The sequence below is a fragment of the Corvus moneduloides genome, chromosome 8 (genome assembly GCF_009650955.1).
Source record: "Corvus moneduloides isolate bCorMon1 chromosome 8, bCorMon1.pri, whole genome shotgun sequence".
NCBI classification, from domain to species: domain Eukaryota; kingdom Metazoa; phylum Chordata; class Aves; order Passeriformes; family Corvidae; genus Corvus; species Corvus moneduloides.
The window spans coordinates 18,360,787-18,387,899 of record NC_045483.1 but is presented as its reverse complement, the minus strand read 5'-3'; the positions used below and the strand labels follow the sequence as shown (position 1 = coordinate 18,387,899).

At 39.7% G+C, this 27,113-nt stretch overlaps 2 protein-coding genes across 10 annotated transcripts in view; one reads left to right on the top strand and one right to left on the bottom strand.

Moving 5' to 3' along the window:
- FRMPD2 (FERM and PDZ domain containing 2) overlaps positions 1-6,236 on the bottom strand; it is a 71,393-nt gene extending 65,157 nt beyond the window's left edge. For 4 of the 6 annotated variants that reach the window (XM_032116198.1, XM_032116201.1, XM_032116200.1 and 1 more), the window contains exon 1: positions 5,815-6,235. The gene's annotated coding sequence lies outside the window, so the exon portion shown is untranslated. Of the gene's footprint in view, positions 1-5,814 lie in introns of all 6 variants that reach the window. The other 2 variants (XM_032116203.1, XM_032116202.1) reach the window with 2 other exon arrangements.
- MAPK8 (mitogen-activated protein kinase 8) overlaps positions 1-27,113 on the top strand; it is a 182,595-nt gene that overhangs the window by 122,264 nt on the left and 33,218 nt on the right. For 3 of the 4 annotated variants that reach the window (XM_032116225.1, XM_032116221.1, XM_032116224.1), the window contains exon 1: positions 15,876-15,960. The exons of the other annotated variant lie outside the window; for it this stretch is intronic. The gene's annotated coding sequence lies outside the window, so the exon portion shown is untranslated. Of the gene's footprint in view, positions 1-15,875; positions 15,961-27,113 lie in introns of those variants that run through there. 4 annotated transcript variants of the gene reach the window in all.

Sequence of the window (27,113 nt, the reverse complement as noted above, 5' to 3'; positions counted from 1 at the left end):
GAAGAACAACTGGAAATGAGAACTTTGGCAAAATAGTCTGTGTATAAACACAATAACAGCAACAACAACAACAGCAAAGGATTATCCTTGGTAGGAATCAAGCATTCTGTGAACTGGAAAGGCTTCTGTCAAATCAGAACAGCCTTTCAGTTTTTACTGCCTGGAAGCTGTTCTTGCAGAGGTCTTGTCTTTCGTGCGACTGAACTTTCAGTTCTGCTTCATTACTCTGTGTTGGTATATTGCAAAATACCTAGCTGTAAACTTAGCCAACTTTTAATTTGCTGGAAGGTGTAAACAAATGTAGATTTTGTAAACAATTCTTTCTGGGAAGGCCTATTTATGGTTTGGACATACATGCCCATCACAGCCCCTCTGTTAGAGGTGACTAATTGATTTCGACAACAGTGAGCCAGAGAGGGGCTACTTAAGTAGGTCCTCTGACAGACCTGAGAGATTGCTAACATTGGCCACTACCCTCACTAAATGAGTGTAGGTGTGTACTGCCAGGCAAGTGAGAGGGACTTGGAGTGTAACTTCTTCCACTTCCACCACTATCTCCAGGAAAAGTTCTCTATCCATAACAGTCCATGGAAGTATAAACCCACTGCACCTGAAGACACATGAAGTTGGCTAATACTGATTTTGCCTAATTTACCTGCAATGCCTGAGCATCCATCCATTTTCAAGGGCAACTTTAGAGATAAGGAAATGCTTCTTCTAGTGTGGCATTGAAAGACTCACTAATAAAACTACACCCAAGTCTATAAAAAGATGGCCTTCAGCCAACTTTCTCTAGACACAGTATTGTCCTTAGCCTTCTATCCCTTTCATCTGTTGTACTCCAATTTCTTAGCTATGTCAGCAGTCCATTTTAGGACTCAGGTGCTACCTGATAGTCTAAAAGCACCTTCTGTAAACAAATGACCAAACCCAAGGAAACTCAATCCTCAAAATAGCCAAAGTCAGAACTTCTTGTATCAGTGGCAGCAAGATGCAGTGGGGGAAAAGAAAACTTTCTGAAAGAAGGTAATTAGCTGGAGCACCTCAGGTGCGGGTCGGCAAGACTTCAAGCAATCTGCATTCAAGATTAGGAAATATGGGAACTTGAAGTGACACTTTTCTAGGGTGTTGGAGGGCTAATAGACTGATTTTAAGTACTGAAGAGGGGTCCATAGAAACAGATTGACCAGACAGACTTCCTAATTCTGAAAGATCTTTTAAAATGAAAAGTTACAAGGAAAATGTGTTTTTAGTCAGCATCCTTTTACTTGGCCTGAGTGCTGGACAGTGGGTTATTTACATATCAAGTAATGTAATTTCTGACCGTATCCAGGTGAGGACCTTGACCGAGATCAAATCAGTCTGGCTATCCTATCTCTTGATTTTCCTCTGTGGTTTTCCCCCTCAAAGATTAATAACTGACAGTAACACATTACTTTGAAGTGCCTTATGTTTAAGAGCAGGAATAAATTTGTATCTTTACATCTTTGTGACACAGAAGCTCAGAAACTTCATCAAAAGGGGCTGAAAATTTATGGAGGACTAGATGGAAATTAAAACACAAGTGTTTTTTCCCTCACTAAGGGAAGACAAATGATTGTTTAATATCAAGTATTCCTAATACACTAAGAAAAGTTCTTGCAGCCTATCTCAAGACTGGCTGCATAATAAATCAAATTTGGAATACAAAATTAGGGGAATTAAAAATAGGATAAAAATGGGATTGAGCTATAATTTTGAAATAATCAGTGTTAATTTCAAAGTAAATTTACAGAATTTATGAACAACCTGTCCTGAGCCTTTTCTGTGGTCACAGACAGAGAAGGAACGATGCGTCAATCTCACTGCCTCTGAATCCTCTGAGTCATGGTGGCAGGAACAGCATTTGGCATGAACCTGCATTCAGTAGGAGGTATCACCAGGAAAATACTTAACTAATTTCCTTCGTGCCCTTAAAAATCATATAGCTATAAAAATGACTGTAGAGACGGTTTTGAAATTTAAAATTATCCTAGTGTGCATACAGATTAAATGTTTGATATAGATAATCATTTCTGAATTAAAATGGGAAGATATTACTTACTTTTTATAAAGGCACAGGGTTATTCAATAGCACATATGTTTTAATCTGATTCTGGGTCTCTACAGACAGTTTGGGATCAGTGATATAATTTTGCGACACTCCAGTGTCTACCCTGAAATATTCTTAAATGAACAGATTTCAGATGAGGATCACAATCCTTTGTTGCTCAAGGCTGCATATTTTGCTTCTTTAAAAAACCCAAACTAAAAAAAACAACCCAAATCCTGGAAACTAGAATACTGTAATGAGATTATGAGAGATGTTGGTCTCCAAAATTTTTAGGACTAGGTAGTTAGAAGATCCTGAAGAATCATTAAAAGCTATGACCAAATTGTAAGCGACAACTTTAAATCTTTTTTGGTTTTCATCTGATTCATAATAATCCACAAAACTGTAACACGCAAGAAGAAAGAAGATGATCACATCAGCCTGTAAGCATGAGCTTTGAATAGGGTCTGATTGCATCTATCATGTTGATGATTGTTCTGATTTAATACTTCAGGTTGTATTCTGTTTTTGAAGAACAGTGTTCTTCCATAAGAAAAATTTAAATTATAAAAATATAGTGTAGAAATAATTTACTGAGAAATGACAACTAAATATATTTGCTTTATAGGCACTATTCATCTACAGCATGTAAAATTGAAAACCCAAGTAAATTCTTAAAATATATTTAAATGTAGTTCAAATTGAATTAAGGTAATTCAATTGGTTGTTGCTATCACCAAATTGTTACTGATAATCTTAGGGGAAATACAGAAAAAACTATATTGAAAATAAATGTAATATCTTAAGTATCTTAATCACAAATGTATGCATATTTTAGACAGATGAAAAGGGAAATACTTTGGGGGCAAAAGGTGCCCACCCTGTGTACTTTAGACTTTCTTAAATGTCTACATTAAACTCTGAGCCTCTTTGGTATATAATATTTGTTGGGCCAAATCCAGTAACTCTTTTGTATATTTAAAGAGTTCTTGATACATGCTATCATTCGTGATACTATGGTTTCTATCTGGATACACAAGCATAGTAATTGGATAAAAAGCTGAATATTTGCTAATTACTTAAGTACAACCTACTGTATTTCAATGCTGATTGTCCATCAAATGCCAACAAATTTTAGCTATATGAAAAGTTGGAAGACACTGAAAAGAGCACATTTTTTAAAAAATATAGTTTAAAATTAATTTACCTCATAACCTCATTTATTCACATATATTCCATATACAAATTTTGTACTCTGACTCACTGTAAACTTGTTATAATTTTGGAGAGAATACACTATATTCCTCATACCAGAGAGATGAATCTCATTAAGTATGAAATTTAACTCTCTGAAATATGGGGTGGAAATGTGTAGGTTTATAATTGGAATAAACACTTAAAATGCTGTTAAAAACTTCTGTTCAAATAAAGTAGACACGCAGAGCCAAATCTGCAAACACTGACAAGTCAGTAAGGGAGTTGCCTTGTTGCTAAAGCATGGCCTTGCCTTAGAAAGATTGTGTTCCAGAAATTATAGCTGCAATGAAACAGCATTATATGGTATTTTTTCTCTCTCTATTGTAAATTATTTTGTTTCCTTTCTAGAAACATGTACTTTAATCAATAGGAGAATTAACCAGACTACTGCAAATTATTCAGCACTGAAGGGAGATAAAATTTCACTGCTGCAGAGAGATTAATTTCTTTTCTAGGAAGTCATAAATGTCACATAAGTTGGGCCAGTCTCTAAACAGTCTAATCTTTGAAGGAGAGAGTTGAAATCTAGTTCCTGAATAGTGTAGTTATGTGCCTCTCTGCAGGGAATTTCATGAGCTGGGTGGTAAGGGTGCTAAAAGATGTGACTTTACTACAAGACCCATGGACATTGTTCCTCAAAGACACAAAATGTTACTGGTACCAAAAGAAAATTTAGAAAAAACCAGCATCCTACAAAATCAGACTTATAGGGTCAAATTCTTTTTTCTTCTCTACTTCAAAGGGAACCTACCAGTGAATTTCAGAGGAAAATACTACACTGTCTGCAGTCAGTTTGCAAGTAGATAGTCTTTCAATAGAAGTTCCTGAAAATGTATGACTGGATAACTGCAATCAAAAGAAAGTGGTGCTATGCTCATTCTTGCTAAGTTTATGTGCCCTTTCTTCTCTGCTCTGGCTGATGCCAAATGCCAAAGACCTCATAGAATATCAGTCTGTGATAGACAGCTACTGCTTCAAAAGTAGCTACTGCTACTTTTCTTTGGTTTTTTTCATTCACCTTTCATAAAAGCTCATTCTACATGAGACTAGACCAGACTGGTGGCCCAGAACTAAATCTAATACATCTAATAGATCTAATACGTCTAATACATCTAATACATCTACATTCCAGCACTTCAAAGATTGAAGCTTCAAAGCCATGCTCTCTGCTGCTGCAGTGCCAGAAATAGTAGAACAGTAGAATTTCAGTGCCATGGTAATACTTCTCTTTTATACTTATTGATTTATGTCCTTTTTAAGGCATTATGTAATTATCTGAAATGAGGCAGCCTCATGTCAGACATAGGAACAGGGAATGAAGGGTCAAATGATATGCTGATACTGAGGTTAATAGGTAGCACCACAACACAGGTAAAAGAACCTGAGCAGGCTGTACACCAGCTTCTTCAGGTGCCAAAGAAAAATGAATTCCTAAATGAAAGATGAAGAGCTAAGGTTTTAGTTTATGTTGTCCAGTCTTCCCGAAGTCTCTCCATAGCTTCTCATAGCTAATCCTATTGTAATCAATGCTGCTGTGGTTTGCTTATTGTTAAAGCTAGTTCTTGAGCTCTGACAGTGCCACAGTTACACCTTTGCTTGCAGAAGAGAGATATTCAAAGCTTCCGATCCTGATTCTGATGCTGACCGGTTCTGTTACTTGAGAAAGACTCAGTGTCTTCTTTCACCACATCATTGAGGATGATGCAGTTTCCCATCATTAGCAATTCACTTTAGATGTAAATAGTAAATTATCAGTATTTGTTTTCCTCTGGAATCTCCATCTATAAATTTCTAGATCAGTAATGATTATGAAGCCTGTGCCAAAACTTCCATAAAATGAGGTTGCTTTTATTTTAGAAACTGCAAACTGTAATTAAGGGACTTGCTAAAAACATTGGAGAGCAGTGGAGAAGAAATTAGGAAAGCAGTTTCTTAACTGAGAGCCTTTAGTTTCAGGTTGTAATCACTGGTAATCCTTCTGCTGTTTGGAGTTCAGTGCTCTTTCTGAAGTAATAGTATTTAGTACAAATCCATGAAAAAATAATGTACTTAAACTATGTTTTCCAGAATCATGTGAACTGTGTTATGCAAACAAAGACTTATCCCTGCCATAAGAGCAGTAACAATTTAGTGACTTTTACTCCTTTGCCTTCAATAGAAAACAATACTATTCTGAGGTACCCTGATTTTTTAACAGTGCAATACTGTTGTAGGTGAATTTTTTTAACTCCAGAAGAAGGCCGGAGGGACTGAGCACTGACATGCTGGATGACAATCCAGCCAGCTCTGTATTATCATTTTTCATACAAACAGGCAGCCTTCTAATCAGAATTAGCTAATGATTTGAGAGAAATGAAATGAGGTTTAATGTAAAAAACCCAAACAACAAGGTAAATATTAGATACTGCTGTACAAAGCAAAGATGATGAGTGATTTAATACTTACTTAATTGATAATGAGATTAAGAGAAATACGTAAGAACCTACCTGTACAAGTTGGACAGATGCCGCATCCAGAACAGTCTGAAATCTTCTATATTTTTGCCCAATAATTATTGTTTAGACCATAACAGTTGTAAATAGAACATTAAACATATTCAGGACTTGACTGGACTTCTGTTTCTTGTTTTTTTCTCTCTTTCTCTTTCTTACCTTCTGTCTTCTCTCTTTCTTTCCCCCTTTCTTCCTTTCTTTCTATTGCTTTGTTTGTATCTTGTAACTAAGCACTGTGTGGTCTGGCAAGTGGCTAGGCAAGTAAACAGTGAGGTTCCTTCTCTTACTTTCAAGCCAAACCTAGCAGCTCCTGGTTTGAAGTTGAGGGCAATGTCATGTCTGCTAAGGCTGTTTACAGTCCGTTCTTTCTTTCTTTCTTTCTTTCTTTCTTTCTTTCTTTCTTTCTTTCTTTCTTTCTTTCTTTCTTTCTTTCTTTCTTTCTTTCTTTCTTTCTTTCTTTCCTTTCTTTCTTTCTTTCTTTCTTTCTTTCCTTTCTTTCTTTTCCTTTCTTTCTTTTCCTTTCTTTCTTTCTTTCTTTCTTTCTTTCTTTCTTTCTTTCTTTCTTCTTTCTTTCTTTCTTTCTTCTTTCTTTCTTTCTTTCTTTCTTTCTTTTCTTTCTTTCTTTCTTTCTTTCTTTCTTTCTTTCTTTCTTTCTTTCTTTCTTTCTTTCTTTTCTTCTTTCTTTCTTTCTTTCTTTCTTTCTTTCTTCTTTCTTTCTTCTTTCTTTCTTTCTTTCTTTCTTTCTTTCTTTCTTTCTTTCTTCTTTTTTTTTTTTATTTTTTTATTTTTCCTGGGAGTTCACTTGCCAGGTAATGAGAGTCAGCTTTTAGGAAGTGGCTCAGTATAAATCTCTGGGTCCGTCGACTTACAAGGACTCAATTGGATTACCTGACGCACACGGGAGCATTAGATCTAAACCCCCACAGACTGATGTCGCTTTCAGCCCCTGGCCAATCCAGGGAGCAACAGCACAACCAAAGCAGAGACTGATGGTCTGAGGGGTGACTGTGTCTTTTCTGAGCAGCAAAATCCTTCAGACTCAATAAACAATGCAGATAAGATTTTGATGGGTCTATCTGGCAGGAAAATAAACCAACCCAAAACTGAAGGAAGGAAATGTGATCGTTTTTTAATATTGCCTAATCTGAAAATTTTTCGTTAATTATAGCAAAGTGTAGCTGTGCTCAGAGCAGGGCAGAGGGAGCTCTTGGGGTGCTGCAGGGCGACTGTGAGCTGGGTGTAAGTAAGTGAAGGGAAAAAAACCTTAGTAAAATAGAAGGAAGTTCTATTGGACTGATTCCAATAAGCTCTTCACATTAGTTGTTCCTCCATTTTTCCCAGCTCTGTTTGTCTTTTTATTCTAGTTTTTCTCTAAGTCCACAAATCTGTATTTGTTTAATCTTTCTCCCTATATTTTGTCCCTGAGCAACAGGATTTGCAAATGCATTTACAATCCTTATGGCAATACCTCACAGATGACTGTAGTGTAGATTTCTCTCTTCATGTCAAAATGAAAATCTTGGACTTCTTTCATTGCCTAACTTCATGCAACTAAGTCATTCAAGTTCTATGTAGGAAAAAACCCAAACCAGCCTCCTATTTCCTTTTTTCTCTCTCAGTCACTGTGAATGTTGCCACTGTTGCCCCTAGCCCACACTCTGGACTTCACATTCAGTTCAGTCTATCCACTGTATCTGAGTGGTGACATGTGCTTTTGAGGAAAATATACAAGCTATGGTCTTCTTTATTTATCTTTAAAGAAAATTTATTCAGGTTTTCATCATCTCAATTGCTGTAAATCCCTCTCTTTTGACACTTGGAAATGCAATGTTTCTTTATGCAAAATGTCACAGAAGACATATATTCTGCTGAATTCTCACACTGGGTTCATCACCCATCCTTTCATATCCTTCTCTGGTCCCTTTAGTTTATAGCAGCAAAATAAAACTATATTTTTATAAATTCCAGCTTGGTCTAGAAGTCATAAATCTGATCTGACAGGCAGTCTGACAGGACTGCAGGCAGGAATAAAACTAGATAGAGAGGTCTCACATCAGATGCCCCAAACAGAACATGCTGGAGTTGGCAAACCAACATTTATTGATAAACCTCACCAACTATGCAAAAGAAACTACCTATTCCCTTCTCCCGTGATCATTGGACTAATACTGCTCTTCATTTTTTGAATTTGTGGATCCAAATACCAACAGACCAGCAAAAAGGCTGTTAATGAAAAAAGTAAAATCTGAGCATTGATGCAGCTCAGGAAGTATTTTGCTTGATTATCCAATGCAGTGACACTAGCAGGACAAAAGCAACACAAGTTTGTGGCTGCTCCTTCCCCAGGTAATGAGTGGGGAGGAGATAGGAAGTTATTTTTAGTGGTGCATTTGTAGCTACCAGATTGGATTTAAGTAGGTGTGTGTATAATGCTGTTTGTGGAGTTAACAGGGTGTGTGGCTTTTTGAATCATTTTGCTAGAAATAATGTGTTGTGTGAACATGCTCCTGTTAAATCAGGTAGAAATGCTGATTTGATTAACTGATCAAAGTTACTAAAGACTTCATGCTCTATTGCTTTAAGAAAAGACTCAATGATTCTTCTCATGAAAACTTGCAATTGCAAAACTGTGGTAGTTCTGTTGGCATAAGCAGCAGTTCCAGATTTGTGAGATCAAATTCTCACCCGTGATTCCTTCTTTATTCTAAATAGTCATTGAAAACAGCCATTTTAGAAAATTACTCACAACCTACTGATTTGAACCAAAGCAGTGTTTCAGACTCATAAACTCAAAATATACAGTATGAGAGCTTCAGCTGAATTTCTTCTGTTCATCTATTGAATCCTCACTGTGTACAGGTGACATGTAGGTAATTGCAGCACAGTTTATGTAACTAGATCACTATGAAAGAAGGTTAACAAGATGAAAGACTATTTATCCCAGTGAAGGAACTGCTGGATGGAGGCTTAGGATCTCCCTTATGTTCCTTCCAGCTTTCTGAGAACCGGCAATGGCTAGAATCCAATTATTCTCTGACATTAATGCCTTTTTATCCCACAGAAGCTGAAGTGTGGGAAGCTCTTAAAAGTTTACATAAAGGTGAAGATTACTATTTACTTCTCAGCTGATGGTGGTACAAGCAAGCTGTCAAAAATACAACCACAGCTCAGGCCTGGGGTTTCTGTTAAACAGAGAAGACTTAAAGTACTTCCGTTAAGTTTTAACTAGTTTTAGTTTGGAGTCCCATGGACGGGATCATGAACTGCTTGAGCTGTCAGAGCTAAATGGAGATCACTTGAGCTTTCAGAAAAATCAGGGAATCTCCCTTTTTGCCTTGGATCTGCTCAAATTGTACAACAGGACCTAACCACTTCTGATAGTGAACTTCCATGCATCATCCCCATGTCCACTAGATGTGAAAATTCAAGTTTTATTTCCATCATGGTTTCTAAGCAGATTGGAATTTGTCCAGTCATCTGTATTTAGCTTAGCAACGTAATACAGAGATGTGAGTCTACGCTCTTGTTCTGGTCTTTGCTGTCAGGGATGTTTCACAGCAGTGTCTTTGGGGGAATTACCTCTGATTTGTGTAACCCTAAGCTCAGTTAAAAAAAAAAAAAAAAAAAAAAAAAAGACAAGAGGCCAGTATCTGAACAGCCTGTTTCCCTTTAAGAAATAATTCTTAAGGTAATTAAAAATACCACTAAACTGGGAGTGGAGGTGTATTGGAGTTTGTTTCTAAGTTTGTGTTTGAAGAGTGTAGGAAGGCAGCATAATTCTTATTGCCACACTGTTCTATAAGAACAAAGCTGGCAAAGTCTGGCTCAAACCTCTGGGGGTTTCTAAATCTTTGGAAAGTTCTATGAATGGATGAGACCCAATTAAAATACCACTTTCAGTTCAGTGTGTTTAATTTGCTTTTGCTTCTTACACAGCTTTTGAGATGTAATGTGAGGCAAGAAAACATTGAACAAGTAACTCATGTTTGTGACGCCTGATTACAGCTCTGCTGATCCCAGCAGTAATTCAACGGGAGGCCAGTATTCCTATGATACATCCTCCAATGCATCCATCCAAGATACAAGAAGAGAGGCTGTGAAGTGATTACTATTTAATGCCAAATGCTCTCAGACTGTAATGGAACCACTTTCTAAATTATAAAAGTTCAGGCCATTAATCTGAGGAAAGAAAGACTGAAACTTTAAAGGTTTCAGGGGTATGGTGATGGAATTCCATGTATATTCTCCATGTATAGTTTCACGAAAAGTAGACATTTTACCCAGCAAGGACATGGATGCTGGTTGTAAGGGGGAAAAACAATCATCTTTTTCTCTCTTGGAATAGAGATTTTGTATTAGTCATGCTCTTTGTCACCACAATGAAACCTGTGTAGATTAACATATACTCATGTATATTAGATTAACACTTATAGAGTGAAAATAGCTTTTCTTTACAACAGCTGAATGTATCTCCATTTCAAAATGCTAGAATGGGTGTGTGTAAGTTGTCACAGGGTACTATTCCATAAGCCAAAGATGTGTGCAGGCACCAAACTAGCATAAAGAGGTGCAGTTTCACCCACAGGGGATCATTTGCTATTGAAGTTATCCTCCTTATTCTGCCTAATGTGGTTCACTGAGTGCTAAGTAAGGTATTGTGCAATTTAGAAATAACACACACTCTTAAATATCTTCAAAATGCTTTGGTAAAATCATAAGAGTTACCAAGTCAAAAGAGATAAGACTAAGTTGTCTGTATTCCTCCTCTACTGCCATTTAGCTCACCGTCACTTGTTTTTCAAAACTACTTTCTGAAGTTATCAGGTTTTGTGTTGGAATCATTATATGGAATGGTAAATTCAACTAGCATTTAGACAGGATGTAACATAATTGGTGTTGGCCAATTTAATTTTCCAGCTCTTTTCAGAGATAATGTATGATATGTTAACTAACCTAGAAGGGCTGTTTGCATTTAGGAGTTGAAATTAAAAACTTTCACAAGAATTGGTGCATTCCTGGGAAATCTTTTTTTTTAAGCAGAAGGGCAAGGTTGGGGATGAAGAACACTGAATGCTGGTTGGAGAGACCATTACTGAAAGCTTGCCTTCAGTATCCCCTGTGCCAGAGTCATCAGTGGTGTTGTTCTGTGTAAGGTCACTAAAATTTGGTCAACTTTGGATGGTCTCATTTAGCAGAAACCATGAAGAGAGGATAGCACAGGAGCTTTTCCAATTATGATCACTTTATAATAACAAGGGAGAAAAAGCTGATATAAAATTCCCTATGGCTTTGTTCTGAATCCTGAAAATGTCCTTTGCTCTGGAATTATTCTTAGAAAGCCAAATACTAAGCTTTCATTGATAAGGGTGCAGGAAGGGATGTCAATATGTAATTTAGAAAGGTAATGCCAAACCCCAAAAACTTTTCTCACATTTGCCTATGAAAAATTTCTATTGAATAGTAGTATAAATAAAGAACACCCTATGCTGTGTTAATATCAGTGTGTAGAAATATGAGGTATGTGACCCCCATAAACACTGCTTTCTAACAGTTAAACTACATGTCCCTCCACAAACAATTTCTAGTTGGCTGAGTATGTCCAGTGATTGCACATACTTTGCTGCCTATTTACTTAGTGTAAAAATTAATATAAATTGGCTGTACATGGAATTATGGCAGCTCAGGAAGAACTTTTCAGGAACAACAAAGAAGGGGTTAATAGTATTAATGGTATTTGAGAGAACAAAGTTTCTTGACTAGATGTGCAGAAACGTCTGAGCTTCAGCATCTGTTAGCCCTGAGCACGGCCCCATCTTCCCGCTCCCATCTGTAACCTGTCGCATGGTGCCCCACGGTGGCTGCTTGCCTCCTGTTACATTTGCTCAAGCCAGTAAGTGCTCCATTCAGTTTGGTTACTACTAAACAAAAATATTTGCCCCAGTTCATCGTTATTTGCTAATAGTCAGAATTCAAGTGTATAACTGCATTTTGCAACTCCTGTCTGTTTCTAGTTGCATTTAAAGAGGGAATACAAGTCCCTCTACCTGGTTACATGGAGTTGATTTCATAATGCTTTGCAAGACATAATTAATTAAAAAAATCTAGCTGTTACAATGTTTCTTTCATTAGATTATTTTCATTATTAAAATAATTTTAACATCAGCTGTATTCATCAACAATTAGTATGTGTGATTTTTCTTTGTACACCTTTCTAGGCTGTAATATGTCTATTAAATTGGGGTTTGCTAGCAAATTTCCATTTCGCTTTCTTATGTGAAATGCAGCTTCGTTGCCACAAGCAATGGTGAAAAAAATGTTTCAGAAAGATATTATTACCAAAATGCTTTTTTTTATTTCTATTTGTATTACTTCTGGAATTTTCTGAAAACTTTCATAGTCTGTACTGTCTTTCCACATATATCTGTCTTCCTTAACAAACAATATTTATCAATGTGTTTTCACAAGAGGATATGGATGTTGATCCTGGCTGTGGCTTCTCAAGCCCTAGCTTGGATAAACTGGACCCCCTGAGTACCCACAATTCCTATTGATCTCTTCTTGATGAGGCGGTGCTTTCAAACACCTTCCCTCTGACTGAGAGGACTGATGAAAAAACTGCTTGTGCTCCAGAGTCCCTTAATGCTGCTCCCAGGGCTCTGTAATGCCTCTCCATACTCCTCAGATGGTTCCTAGCTGTACCAGAGATGCCCACATGAAATTCAGCAGCAGGTAACAGCCAGTGGACAGTGCAAGGCTTGGCAGTCTCCCAGCGACATTCCTGGGAAGCAGCACAGCTCTCAAGAGAGCGTGTCAAGGCAGCAACGAGTGCCTCGGTGCCTCCAGAAGAGAGTCACCTACTGCTGCCACCCATCACTTTTCTTAGCAGCACTGCTTGTTGTCCAGGGAGCAGAGGGGCTGCCTCACCCAGCTCCAGCACCTCTCCTGATGTGACAAGGTCTTTCCTCCTCAGTCTGCAGAGCACTGAAGCGGTTCTGCAAGGGCACATGGACAAGGATATCTTGTTTCTATTTGCAGCTTGTCTAAAAGCGACTGTGGGCATAATCAGGCATTTATTTGAAAAACAGCTATTGTGATTTAAGCTACCTTGTGTCTGTTCACTGCAGTCCCACTCAGCTGAGCTACTATGTGTATTATGCTAATCCATTTTGGTGCAAAAATAAATCACTGTTCTTTACTATGGATGCTTTGTGAACAAAAATGACTACTCCTATCTTTTGACCTGTTATTTTATTTTATAGAATCTCATTTTTGACATTTTGATTTTTGTACATCAAAATTTGTGTCAGACATTCAGATCTATTTCCTTGTCTCCAAAGATATCAGTCTGAATTTTTTGCTTTTTAGTTTATAGACATCAATATGCTAAAGCTTTGTTTACTACCCCGAGTATGGTAATTGACAAGTTAACGAAAATATTAAAAAAGACAAAACTACATTTTTGATGTAATTTCATGACTGTTGAATCCAAAAAATTTAATGTTCATAAACCTACTTGTATACCAGTGCATGGGAGTGAGAAAGTTTGCAGTATTTTGACATAATCCAGATTTTACTGACACTTTTAAATCCAAATATTTATTAAACACTCAACAACTGCTTATTTTAAAGCAGCAGTCTAAATCCAAGACTACTGCTACATAAACACTGAAACTGAGGAGGTAAGAGAATGATTAACAATTACATGTAGGCAGAGGTTGATTTTCATGCTCCAGATTGTTCATTAATTTTGGACTTGTTTTGAAATTATACATACAATCAAAGAAACTTTTGTCCTTACTTGAAGAGTTACTATTTCAGTGTCTTGCAAATTTTGTGTAATGTACAGGAATTTTATAGCTTATCTATCATATTTATTTTTAAAGCAGTTATACTGGTGAACAGCAAATTTATGGTATGAAATTCTTCCTTTCAGAGTTTTCCTTTATAAAACCTTTACATATTTTCCAGCCTCTACTATGCTTTGCAACAACACCAATCTGATCTTTTTGTATAATTTCTGCATCATTATTTGTGTTGCTTATCAGCTTTACATTCAAGATGGCACTAGATGCTGATTGTATACAAGGTTGTAAGGACTAGTTTTAAAAAGTCACTTAGAAATACATCTCTTGTTAAAAGCATTAACTTAGTAAACTATAAAATCTTAAGGAGAATTTGATTATACCTTAAAGGAAAAAAGAAATGTGACAAACCTGGATCCTCAGCAAAACACCATATTATACTTTAAAGGGACTGTTGTTCTTCACTTGCAAATCTCAATGCAAATTTACATCAGATGGGATGATCAGGTACAATCACTCTCCCAAAAGCATTAGGAGCAGCATCAGTGCTGTAAGTCCATGGGACTTGTTGCAAATAACTGAACTGGCTGAACATGATGCCACCCCACCTGTTTCTTACTGTGCAGAGAACAGAGGTTAACACTGGAAATCTATGTGCCAACAGAACTAAACATCCGAAGGTGTCATGACCTGCATCAGCCCAAATCAGCAGGCTGTTTTAATTACCTGGCCAAGATGAATTTGACCCATCCAGATGAAGTTTTGCCTGCAGTGTATTTTGGGCATTTATATTGCCCCTTCTGAGCTTTGCTGATAGCATATGTAAACACAAGGGAATGCAATATCTGGCTCTGATCTAACACATTGCAATAAGAAAAAGCCTCGGAGCTAAAAGCTGGTTAATTCTGTTTGGGGGCTGTCCCATGGAAATGATCAGAGGTAATGTGGGAAGTGTCTCTTAGAAACACAAAGCCCAGAGGCACCTAAGGAGGACTAGTGGCAGAGTCTGAGCAATAGCTTTTGTTTTGTTGGGGGTTTTTTTGTGTAGATACAAATGAGGCATCATATATCTGTCTGTGGAAATCTGTAAAAGAACCACTTGAACATATGGAAAGAAATTGCCTAAATTAAGTGACTATTTTAAGGGCAGCATGCAGAGGTCTCACTAAAATGGGCATATGAATAGTATATGGGACAGAGTTATGGAGGTCAAGCTTTTAACACCAAGATAGTGGGCAAAACAGGAATATTCTAAAGCACTACCTTTAGCATGTAGAAGGCTATGCTTATTAAAGAGGGATAAAAGCTGTTATCAACAAAAAACTTGATGGAATCTTTGGCATCTTCAAAAATGTGACAGAGGCCGCATGTTTGACAGTGAATAAAATGCGAAATGTCCATTTTCACAGTACCCTGTGCCTAACTGGCAGATTTTACGTATTTTTAAATACTGCTCATAGGGCCTTTTTTTGTAGTAAAATATACAAAGGTTTGCTGCAGGGTGCTGAGTGGCCTCCCTTTGTCTCTAAGCAGGGATATTCCTAAGGAAAAAGGAAAGGGGGGAAAAAAAGAACAACAAAAAAAGACGATATACAAAGGAAAATATTTAAAGTCTAAGGAGAGAGTACTCATGTCATATGCCAGGAACCAAGGGCAATAGTAATGAAAACCTCAAAATCCTATAAAGAGGTACTAAAGATTTAGAGGAAAAACAACACCAAAACTGACACAGGACAAGAAAATGTTACACCACTCCAGATGCCCAATAATGAAAGCACTGCCATGCCAGGCATGCAGCGGGAAATCTGGAGCTGCCAAGGCCGTGAAAGATGTCTGGGAGCAGCACCGATGCCAGGGTGCGACGGAGGGTGCCAGCGCACCGGCAGAGAGCGCCAAGGCAAAGGCCTTAAAACATGCAAATATTTCATGAAAGCCCCAGCGGAAAAGAGCTCTGGCTACCGGCGTAATCCAGGAAAGGAATTGCTCCAGGGGAAAGGGCGCGGAGGAGGCAGAGAGAAGCTGGTTCCGAGCAGGGATGCGCGGGCCCCGGGCAGCCGGAGCGCCGCAGGCCCAGCAGGACGCGGTGGGAGCCGGGCGGGCCGGGGCGGTGCGGACCGGGGGCGGTGGGGACCGGGCGGGCCGGGGGCCGTGGGAGAGGGCGGGAGCCCGGCCCCCGGGCAGGCGGGCAGCGGAGCGGGGCAGCGCCGAGCCGGGCGGGGCGGGGCGAGCGCAGGGGGCGGTGCAGCCGCAGCCGCAGCCGCGGCGGGCGGAGCGCGGTGCGTGTGCGCGGCCCGGCTCTGGCTCATTACTCAGCGGCCGAGGCCGGAGGCGGTGGTCGGTGAGCGGGGCCGGGGTCACGGCCCCCGGGAGCGGCGGGGGGCGGAGGGGAGCGGGGCGGCGGCGCGGTCCCGGGGAGGGCGGCCGGGCGAGAGGGAGCGGCCGCGCCGCGGGGCCCGGGCGCGGGGCCGGGCCGGGCGGTTTTGTTTACGTTTCGACGGGCGGGAAGGGAGCCGGGGCCGGCTGTGCCCTTGCCCGGGGACGGGCGGCGGTGCGGGGCCCTCCCGGCCGGTGACCTTCCGTGCCTGCTCGAGGCCGGGGGGGTCGGGAGAGGTGCGGGTGGATAATGGCGGGGTCCTCTTTGTTGGTGTGGCAGGAGGGGCAGGAGGCTCGGCGCGGGGCTCCTCCTCCTCCCTGGAGCGGGGGCACCCGGGCAGGCCGGGCTGGCCGCTCCGTCTTCGGGGAAGGAGCGTTATAGGGCGGGGTGGTGGGAATGCAGCCCTCCGTGGGCAACTACCTTGCTCTCAAAAATGCCTTTTAAAGCAAAAAATACTTCTCTGGGATAATGTAACTGCTCTAGATACAGGGGCTGGGGGTGACCAGCAGTGTCTTTGATTCTTTTGCCTTTTAATTCTTAAATTTCTTGCAAACGGAGTGAGCTGTCTCTGTGCAGAATTTCTTTTGCTTTTGGTTTCTGTGTTGTTACATCCAGCTTTCCTTCCAAAGCCCGTTTCTTTATGCTTTTCTGCTTGGAGCAATTCCATCAGTGAAGTTTGACCTGAGCTCCCTTAATAACCTACAAAAACAAATCCCACTTGATTATTTATTCCACTCCCCAGCTACAATAATGGTTTTGCACGTATGGCGTGGTTTTGAATCTCACTGTTGTACAGAACAGGCTTGCTGAAGGCTTTCAGGCAATCAACAAATCCTACACGCTTTGGCCTATCTGATAATATAAACACAAAGGGTGTTTTGCTTGTTCGGGGTGGAAAGTATTACTTGCCCTAAGGCATGTGCATGTGAAATTGAGCAAGCTTCCTCATTGCAGCTGGGTTTTACTTACAGGTGTGGAGACTTAACCAGTGATGGTCTTGCAGGTCATGTGAGACCTGGTCTCAGTTCTAGAGATGCCAACAAACGCACTTCCAGGGCAGAATAGTAACTGACATGCCTCTCTGTATGCCTGTGGGTATATCAGTATATTAGATAACTTGGCAATGGCTTAAAGTGTAACATGAAATGAATCTGGGCCAAGCTTATTTAAGGGTGCTGTCAAAGTGGTTTCACTGACTTGAGTGTTCCTTGTATATAATGAAGGGAAGCTCTTGATTCTTCTGATATTAGCTAATAAAAATGTTGAATTTAAAATAGTCCCCTGCTTTGATCTTGGTCTCTAGGCACAGCTATCCCCCTTTTTTGCCCCAGTTGCTTCACAGATGTGTAACACAGGCTAGTTTGACAGTAGGATGCATAACATGTGATGCCAGGACGGGGACCAGGCACATTGCAGGCTGCCTGCAGGTCTTGATGGTTTTCAAGGCCAGCTGGGTAAAAGTGTGGTAGGTAAAGAGAGACAGAAGTATCTGCTGAACCAAAAGTAGTTCAGAGTTGCAGAGGCTGTACAAAGTTATATTCTGAAACAGGAATTTTAATGAAGTCTTCCACTGCAAAAGCTCCCAAGGATTTTGGACCACTGGCTTGTAGAAGCATTCAGAGTAATCTTGTGGGCTACTGTATACTTCATGGAGACTTCTAAATCAGAAATATTAGTAAGGTGATCTAAGAGGGTTCCAGGTCCTGTAGTTTTTGGACTGCACGTTCTAGGCAGAAACAGAGTTGGCTTTTGTGGGTGGTTTTTGTATTTTTACTTTTAGCCCTGCTCTTGAGGGACCAAGGCTTTTTTGATGGCTTTATAGCTGTGCAGGTGTAACCTTCTTTGCAAATGCTTTAGGTAGAACTGTTATGCAGGTATTATAATAATAATGAATAAATGTTTCAATAAAAATGAATAAATGTTTCAGGATGGTAACAACTGAATTTATTTCCTGCTCGTTATTTACCTGAGATGAATTAGTGTGTTTATTTCATTTATTATTTATTTTTTTAATTAGTATTTGATATTATAATGCTACCTGGCTATTTACTGTATATGTGTTTTGGTTTCTTTTTCATCCTTCCTCAGCTTCCTAAATTATTTGGATGCTTATGGTTTAAAAGATGCATGGGAAGTACATGTTTAGCTCCTCATTTCTGAAGATTGATCCAGCATTCTGGACAAATACAAATGTCCTTCTTAATAGTCTCCTGAAATGTATGCTGTGCTATTTCTTAACCTTCCTTTCCCACCATTCCAATCCCTCCCCTTGGCAAAAAAAGTGCTCTGTGTGTATACAGTTTTACTGTATTTGTTATTTTCAATATATATAATGTTTCACTTTGGAAATTAGACCAGTCTTGTTTAGAGCCTGTTTTTTTTAATACAGGCTAAATGTATTTTATTGCTGTAACTGCTGCCTTTAAAAAAAACCCTCTTAGTTTAATTCAAAACCTACAGAAACAGGCTTCCATTTATGTTACTGAAAGATCTCTTGGCATTTGAAAGCTCTTTAAAAATCCAGTTGAGGCTACTTATGTTGCTTGCCTGTTGTGAAATTCACAGTTTTGCCATGGCTTCTGAAATATTTTTTTAAGGTATCCTTGTGTGTGAAGAGATAATGATCTTGGTGTACCAAGTGTGTAATTAATAGCTATACATTTCTCCTTAACTTTAAATGATTTTTTTCTATTAAGTTATTAAAGACTAATTCTTGATTCTTTTTCTGTCCAAATTGATTGCCTGTAAGCTTGATACTAAAATTGTTGTTGCCCATACTGTCATTTTTATTGTTGGATAAATGCTGCTTGATATGTGAACAGATGGGATGCTTATTAATCATTCTTAGTTGAATATTGCAGACTAATGGTGAAATGGGGACTGACAGAAAAATACACTTCGGCTCAATGGTCAATTGTGTTGCAAACAAAGCAAATACTGTATACAAGCTCATTTGTGTGTACACTTTAAAATAAACCAAAAGGGCAAACATTGATTCTGCAGTGCTACTGGACATGCCTGTTTGCTGTAATTACTGGTTTTTGGGTATTAAAGAAAAAAAAAGAGACAAGCACACAACTCTGACAACACTCCATTACTTTATTGATGCTGTACCAAGGTTTTTTTGATTTTTTTATATCTATCTATCTCTTAAAAAGAGAAGGAGAATGTCTTAACCCAGTATTTATTCTTTTAACTATGAAATATGGCTGAAGTGTGTGTTCCCATCATTGTAATCTGTGTCCATTCAAACATTTACCTTTCCCCTTATCTGCTGAAGAAAAGCTGAAATGCCTCAAGTCTGGTGTTTTGATTTTTGTGAAATAAGAATGATGAACAGTACGTATCCTGTTTCTCACTGGGCTCTCAAAGTCATGGAAATGCTCAGGTTTATAAAGTGAAACTGATTCTTCAGCTGTTGGTTGCTGGCAGAAGAGGAGCTGGGGCTTCTGCTGAGCAGGAGTCAGCCCTGTGCCCCTGAAAGGTAATTAATTACCGACTGGGCTGTGTTAGGAAGGGCCTGACCGGCAGGTGCTGGGAAGGAGCTGTTCCCATCTGTGAAGTTCCCCTGCAGAGCTGCTCAGATCACACACACCTGAACTGTGTGAGGGACAAACGGGGAATCCAGCCCTGGGTTCCGCAGGTGGGTGGGGGCTCGAGCACCTGAGCGTGCACAAAGAACTGGGTTTGCAACTTGAGGAAGAGCAGGCTGTGGGAGAACATAATTGCTGCATTTAACCAGCTTTAAGCAAGGGGTTATAGAGGTGATGGAGCCACTTGCCCCTCTGAATGAGTCAATGGCTGCAATACACAAAAATGGAAATTTCAATAGGTCAGGAAATTTCATAAGGGAATGAATGTCTTGGTGTAGCAGTCTGTCCCTCTCTTGTATCAAGAGCCCAGAGGGGCCATGGAATCGTCATCCTAGAGACTTTCGACTTGACAAGGTCCAGAGAAGCCTGAGAGGAATACAAATTTGAAGTTCTACTTGTTTTGAGCAGGTAGATGATCTCCAGAGGTTGCTTTCAAGCCATATTATAGTTCTACTGTTTATAGATTTTAAAACTTCTGTTTTCCAAGTAACTTGAGGAAGTTGGCAAAACAAAGGCACAGTGATTTAAGTAAACCAGGTTGCTCAGAACTGTGTTAGAAGTTGTGAAGGGAAAAGTAATGAGATGTGATAAGCATCTTCGTTTGAGTCTGCCAGTGGCAATATTGATTTTGCTGCCCTGCATTGAACTTTCCAGCTGACTAGGCCAGAAGTGCTTGCAGGCTAGCATAAAGGTCAGGAAAAAAAAGGGTTATGGTATCTGTCGTGCCTGTGATAAACAGAAACCCATCTCCAAAGAAACAGCTGGCAGTCAGCAGCCTGGTAGCCCACTGAAGTTAGTCCAGGTCTTGCTTTCTGTATTGGAGGAACATGTTGGTGGCAGCTGCTGCTGCAGGGCTTTGATCTGCTGGATGGGTGATGGTTCCTTAGCTGGAGTGTGGTTATTTATCCCGGCGAGTGGCTTCATGGTGCAAACCAGCTCCGAGTTCCAGTTGGTCACAGTAGCAGTGCATGACTGCAGAGGAGTGTTAGGACAAATGGCAGCTGGGAGAAGGAAAAAGGGCTTTGGCAGATGCATAAATCTCTTTAATGCTTGTGCTGCCTTGAGAAGATGTTGTCCTGCACCTCATTTGTTTCTACAAGTTTTTACGTATTCGTTTATTTAGTAAAACCAACCAGAGATCTTAGTGATAAGTGAGGTGAGCAGTACAGACAGTTACAACCCAGAGTGAGTGTTTTGTATCTTAACAAAGCAGCTGTCCTGGTATGAATCTGTAGGTGTTTTAATGTATGAATACAGCTGCTCATATGTGACTCTTGAGAGAACTGTGTAGGAAATCTGGTGTTAGGGATGGCACATCCTTGAGAATCCTCAATGTATTCTTTAGTAGCTTTAGCACCTAAGATGATGTTGGAGTAAGTACGAGTCACAATGCGTACTTGCAGTACCATGGGTGTAAAAGTACATAGTTTTGAAGATGTAGTCCTAATGTTACATTTTACTATGGAAACAGTAAAAGTGAATGCCATGGTTGATGTGCCAACCAGCATAAATCTTGGTAAATTCTGGATTATTGTGTTTTGGATGATGACAAACATCCTGGCCACCTTAAGGAAGAGTAGTAAAATCATAACCTAAAAAGGTTTATTAGAAAGGTGTAGGCTAGGTTCACTTGTTTCATTTCATGCCAAAAAGCGAATGCTTGGGAGACACACAGTAATAGGGAGCTCCTTGTGCGTGGCAGTGGCTCATTTAATGAGTAGCAAAGCCTTCCAGCAGTGGTTGACTTTTATTTGCACAGTTCCAGCAGTGGAAAACTCATCTTTGTTGAACAATAGACAGGGTTCCTCTTGCTGCTTTCAAAAAAGCATTGCAAGGTTCTTGTACCACTTAAATATCAAGATGGTGGAAGAAAAAAGACGGTTCAGTTTATAACAGGATTATATTGGACATAAAAAGGTTTTGTTAATAGCATGGCATTGTGGGAAAATCAGAAAGCCTTGATGTGACGAGGGCTACTTTATTCTCCCCCTATTTTAGTTTATATGAAATTGTTTTTTAGTTTTCTTCAGAAGATTTCTCATCACAACTCTTTGTATGCATATCCAGCAGTGCTAGTGTACAGTGCACAGCAGTGCTTCTGAAGGGTAGTATTCTTATTCAAAGAATGGGAATTCTCAAACTCTTCCTATTTTCGGGAACTTCTGTCATATGTTATGGAATATCCCTGTTGTTAATTTGGGTCAGCTGGCCTGGTTGTGTCCCCTCCCAGGATCTTGCCCACTCCTGCCCCTTGATGGGGGCAGTGTTGGAGAGACAGCGCTGATGCTGTGCCAGCTCTGCTCAGTAATAGCCAAAACCCTGGTGTGCTGTCAGCCCCTTTCTAGCTCTCAGGGCAAAGCCCAGCACTGTGAGAGCTGCTGTGGGAAAATGAGCTCCAGCTCAGCCAGACCCAGTACAATCTGCTATCTCAGAGGTGTTCCCATCATTCCTGATCAGCCCAGCCTTGGCCAGCAGCATGTCTGTCTTGGAGCCAGCTGATGTTGGCTCCACTGGACACGGAGGGAGCTTCTGGCAGCTTCTCCGAGAAGTCACCCCTGTACTTCCCCCGCTACCAGGACCCAGCCATGCAAACCGCATACAGTAGGGCAGAGCATCAGGCGCTACTGAGGTCTAAGAGAAATGGGGCAATAGAACAGGCTATTGCTATTAGTAATTATTGGTGTAGTTTCCTACAAACTACCTAGAAAGTAGTTGCTTTATTTTGAAATGTGTTGCCTTCCTTCCCACCCCACTCCCAAAAAATAATTGTGCAAAGTATTGTATTGTGTTACAATAGGTATCTCTGAAGGAATTCTTAGTGCTGAAGTTGTCATGTGTTGGAGTTTTTTGTTGCATTCTAAAGCTTTTATTACAGAAGTATTTTATGCCAAATACTTTAGACAGGATTTCATAGCACATTAATCTGCTTGTATTTCACAGATAAATGCATGAATTAACAAAAGTAGCACATTCATAATTGGATTCTAAGTTTTTGTAGCTGGGATTTAAAGTTAAAAGTAATGTAGTTTTAAAATGTTCTGAAAACTTTTTTCCCAGCTGTTATGCAACTCCTTCCTTCCTCTAATGTTCTATAGCTATTGTCCTCTTGATCACTGATATTTAATTACTATTTTAGGTCACTTGGTATCTTTTGTTTGGTGTTGTCCTTTAAAACAATTAGAGAACCATTTGATTTGTTTCTTTTACTGAAACAATTAGCTTTTATATGCTTTGCCTTCCCCTGCAAGAAGAGGTTGAAGAACAAGCATTTCCCATCATGGAATGGGATTTTGCTTCTAAACTTACATGGATCTCATTGAAGCACTCTGAGTCGTATTTACTGGTTTACATTGCTGATGGTTTGCCTGTTTGTTGCTTTGCCATTGTCATTGGATGGGCAGAGAGCTACCATAGGCAGACAGACCTTTGTGGAATGGTTGGAATTAGTGGTCCCTTAGGTAGTCAGCTGAAACAGTGTTGTGGCCAGATTAGTAATTTATTCTTTTCTTGTGCATTTCAGGTTAGTTTATGGTTAAGCTTTTTCAAGTACCTGAGTAAGTTGAATGGGCCCTGACACATGATTCTGCCAAAAGGAAGGTACATAGAGCAGTCTGGAATGGCATTCCCTAGAATGCAAGTAGTTCCAGTCATCATTTAGGGATGATTATGATTAAACCTGTTTTCTGGATCCAGCAGCAGGCATTCAGATTGCACTTCTGACAGTTAAATTGGGTGCTTAAAATAGAACAGCTTGTTGAACTCTTGCTTTGCTGAATTTCCACTGATTTGAGATTTTAAGAGCATTATTAAAAAACCCAAAACAAATTAAGTTGACAAATAGTGCCCTGCAAAAAACCTGAATATCTTAAGCTTTTTAAAAAATGTGTACCTTGATTTTCTCCCTATTTACCATTCTTTTCTATAAACTTTTATTTGAAAAAGGATTAAGGAATTGGAAGATCCTTGTCTTATCCTATTATTTCTGAAAAGGAGAGTTTTGCTAAGAATAGTCTTCTAATCTGTTGTCATAACAGCTTCTTTGCCGAAGTAGAGAGTTACACAAGTTTTCTTTTGTTGAAGCCATTGTAGTTTATGATTTCTGTGGCAAAACTGACCTGGAAGACAGTAAATGTTACTACTTATATTGTGATAGTAGGATTCATCATGGAACTATCTGTAGTGGAGCTTCATATGACATTGCACTGAAGAAGCTGTGGAGATGCTCTCCTATCAAATGTGTAGCACAGCAGGGTTTGCAGAGTGATGTTTTTTCTGTAGATATAGCAGTACTCATCCTGATAATGCTTGTTCTAGAAAAATGCTACCTAATAAATTTCTTCATGGTTAATTAAAGTCACAGTTCAGTAGTCCATAAAAAAAAGTGAGAGGAAAGGTAGGATGAGAATCTTCATCATTAGAAAAGCCAGTTTACAGGCTGCTTAGTATTGCATGCTGCAGCCTGTCTGCCTCATTTACAGCCTCCTGGCATTTGAATCTAAAACCTGTTTTAAAGGGAATGGAAGATACTTTTCTAAAAGAATCTCTGCTGATGTCTAATGACTTGATAAAACAAGAATATTTAAGAACAGAGGAACTCTGCAGTGTATTCCATTACAAATACATTGTGTCACTGTACAGCCTCCTATGTTAAGGTTTGTGTCACATGTAGCCTTATCACAAAATACAGCCCCTGGGAAAACATGTAATACAGAATACCATGTTGCAGCAGAGTAACACTGTAGTAAACTAGATTAGAAGTGATCTGTGACTTGGTGAGAATTAGTTAAGTGCTGTTGGCCACAGGTGAGGGTTTTCCAGAGAGGGTGCACTGGTATTCCAGAGCAGCTGTGTTGTAGGAGTTGACCGTGAGAAGCGCTGGCAGGTTGTATGTGCTGCTGTCTTACTTGCTGCTGATTTGGATTACCAGGACTGTGTCCATCACTGAAATCAACTTGAAAGCCTCAGATAAAGTTTTAGGTAAGTCTTCAGCATCATAACTCTTAGTGCACTCTTCAGGAGGTTTAAATGTTTATGTTGATGTCTTTGTCTAGAGGTAGCTTCACGTTTAGATTATGTACCTTTAAAGTATTGCAGAAACCTGGAAATCTGGATAGCACCCAGTGTGTAATAATTCCAGGTGATGAAGAAATGTAAGGTTTCATTTCCCTGTCACAAACTGGCAGACTCTCCTGCTTGCTTAGAGGAGAGGGGGATGACTGAAGGAATGTTAGATAAGCAAGCACAAATTTTCACCTTTTCATGGAGCTGATATCATGCATTCACTTATGCATCTTTCTTTCCTTGCCTTCAGGCTACTGGAAGTCTCTATATTTTGACTCCTCATTTTTCTGTTTTCTGAATCTTAATTTTTTTTTACTTCCCATGGGATGAAGTTAGAGCTGCTGGTGGCTGTAGTGTGTGTTTTGCCTAGTTGGCAAGCAGGCCCTAAGCCAAAAGTTTGGATAATTTCTTCTGTGACCAGCTGCTTTAGTCACAGTTGTAAAAGAGAGATAAAACTGGGTAGCTCAAAGTGCCAGAAGTGAATCAGTTACCTGACTGGTTTAGGTAATGCTTGTGTGTGTAAGATAAACAGAAACAGAAAACCATGTGACAAACAGAAAGCCATGTGGCTTTTTTCCTGTGCTTTATGGCAATCTCTTTTATTGTCTCTGTGCCATTAACAAACAATGCCTTAACTCGTGATGCATAACTATTATATGCTTTTTTTTTTTTTTTTTTGATAGTAGAAGGGCTGTAATTTATAGACTAATGGCATTATGGGACAATGTCAGCATAGAGAAATCGAGGTGCAAAAGGAGGAAAGTGGATTAAGTGAAATCCTGTCAATAGGAAGTTTACTGATAAAAAGCAAAAAAATGTCTGTTTTGAAAAGAGAATCACTGTAAAACTTAGGTTGTTTGTGAGTAATTTACTGTGGGTGCATTTGTTACTTGGTTCTTCATTTTCCTGCTAGTGCAAGGTGTGTGATGTGTTTTATCTGATTAAAGAATTCAGTTCTCAGATGAATTGAATTTGATATTAGACAAAACAAATGTTTTAGTGGTACCAGAAATGATACTGATTGTCTTATTTTAGGTGTTTTGCAAGAGATGTTTCACAATAGGATAATTTGCTTTAGAAATGTGCTTTAATACTGATTTTTATATAGAGGGTACTCAGTAGCTGTGAGTGCAGGTTCAGCATTTTAATTTGGTGCTGCTGACCCTCGTTCAGGAGTCAGGATGAGAAAATACTGGTATGTTGTACTTGGTTTGCATAAATGCTTGCTTTGAGCTTCTGAGGGAAATGTGATGCGGACGTGCTGACTCTGCCTGTGCTCCATGGGGAGCAGTGTGTGAAATTGCTGTTGGAGCTTTGTGGGTTCTGTCCATCCCAGCTGCCCCAGCAGTCCTAGGAAATGGCTCACCTGGAGCAGTGTTTAAGAACAGGAATTGTTTCTTGTGACTTTCTGCATGTTTGCATGTGATCTTACACTACCTCTCTATAGACGCTATCGGTATTCTGCTAGTTACAGTCTTAATTTTATTGCTGCCTGTCGCAGGTCTTTCCTTACAGTTAAACAGCCTCTGGATCATTAGTTACTTCTGACTCTATATCAGACTGTTTGTGGAGGTACTTGAGACATGGAAGTGGAAAAGCTCAAGTTCTTGTTGCCTAATACAAAAATCCCTGTCTCCAGGTTTCCCTAATTTCAGGTTCAGCTGTTTATATTTTGGCACTGGTGACTGCACCTGTGAGTGATGGCTATTTAAGGCTGCCTAGTATTTGAATGTAATTTGATGCAGGAATTCCAGCACTGGTGCAAAAACCATGATGTCTAAAATTAGCTATTTGAACTCATTCCTGATTTTGTTATTAACCTTTTATTGTGAGTTTTGAAACCATTTGGGGTGAGGTTCCCAAAATAGTGCACTCTTTAGTGGAAACATCTACTTTTGGTTAGATGCTATGGTATCAGTCAGATGAATCTGACAAGGGAAGCGCTAGAGAAAATGCCAGGTTCAAGTTGCTGTCTGTATGACTAACTCTGTGAATATAATCCCTGGGGCATCCCTGCTTCAGTGACATCGCAGAACATGTCTGTCCTCAGTGTCAGTGCAATTGGCTTTTTCAAGAGAGGATGAGTAACAGCATGAAAAGGGAAAACTCAAGGGGCTGCATTAGCCAGCAGCTGCTGCTGGAAGCTCTGCTTGGGAAATAGGTATGTTCCTTTTTCCTGGAGAGATCCTTGCCTGGCTGCCAGTAATAACTCCCCTCTCCCGTCCCTCCCTTCAAAGCAAACAAGGAAGCTCCCGGTGTTAGTGGTGGTTGGAGATCAGGCTCTTTACCTGTGCTCTACCCAGGTGCTGTAGCTGCTGGCATGGCCCTTCCATGGGTATCACCCACTGACTGAAGTGACTGAAAGAAGCAGCAGGTCCATTTGATTAAGATGAAAAAACTGCATTTGCTATCCTTTTTTTGCATATATGTTTATTTTCTTTTAATGACTCCTAGTCTGTCCCT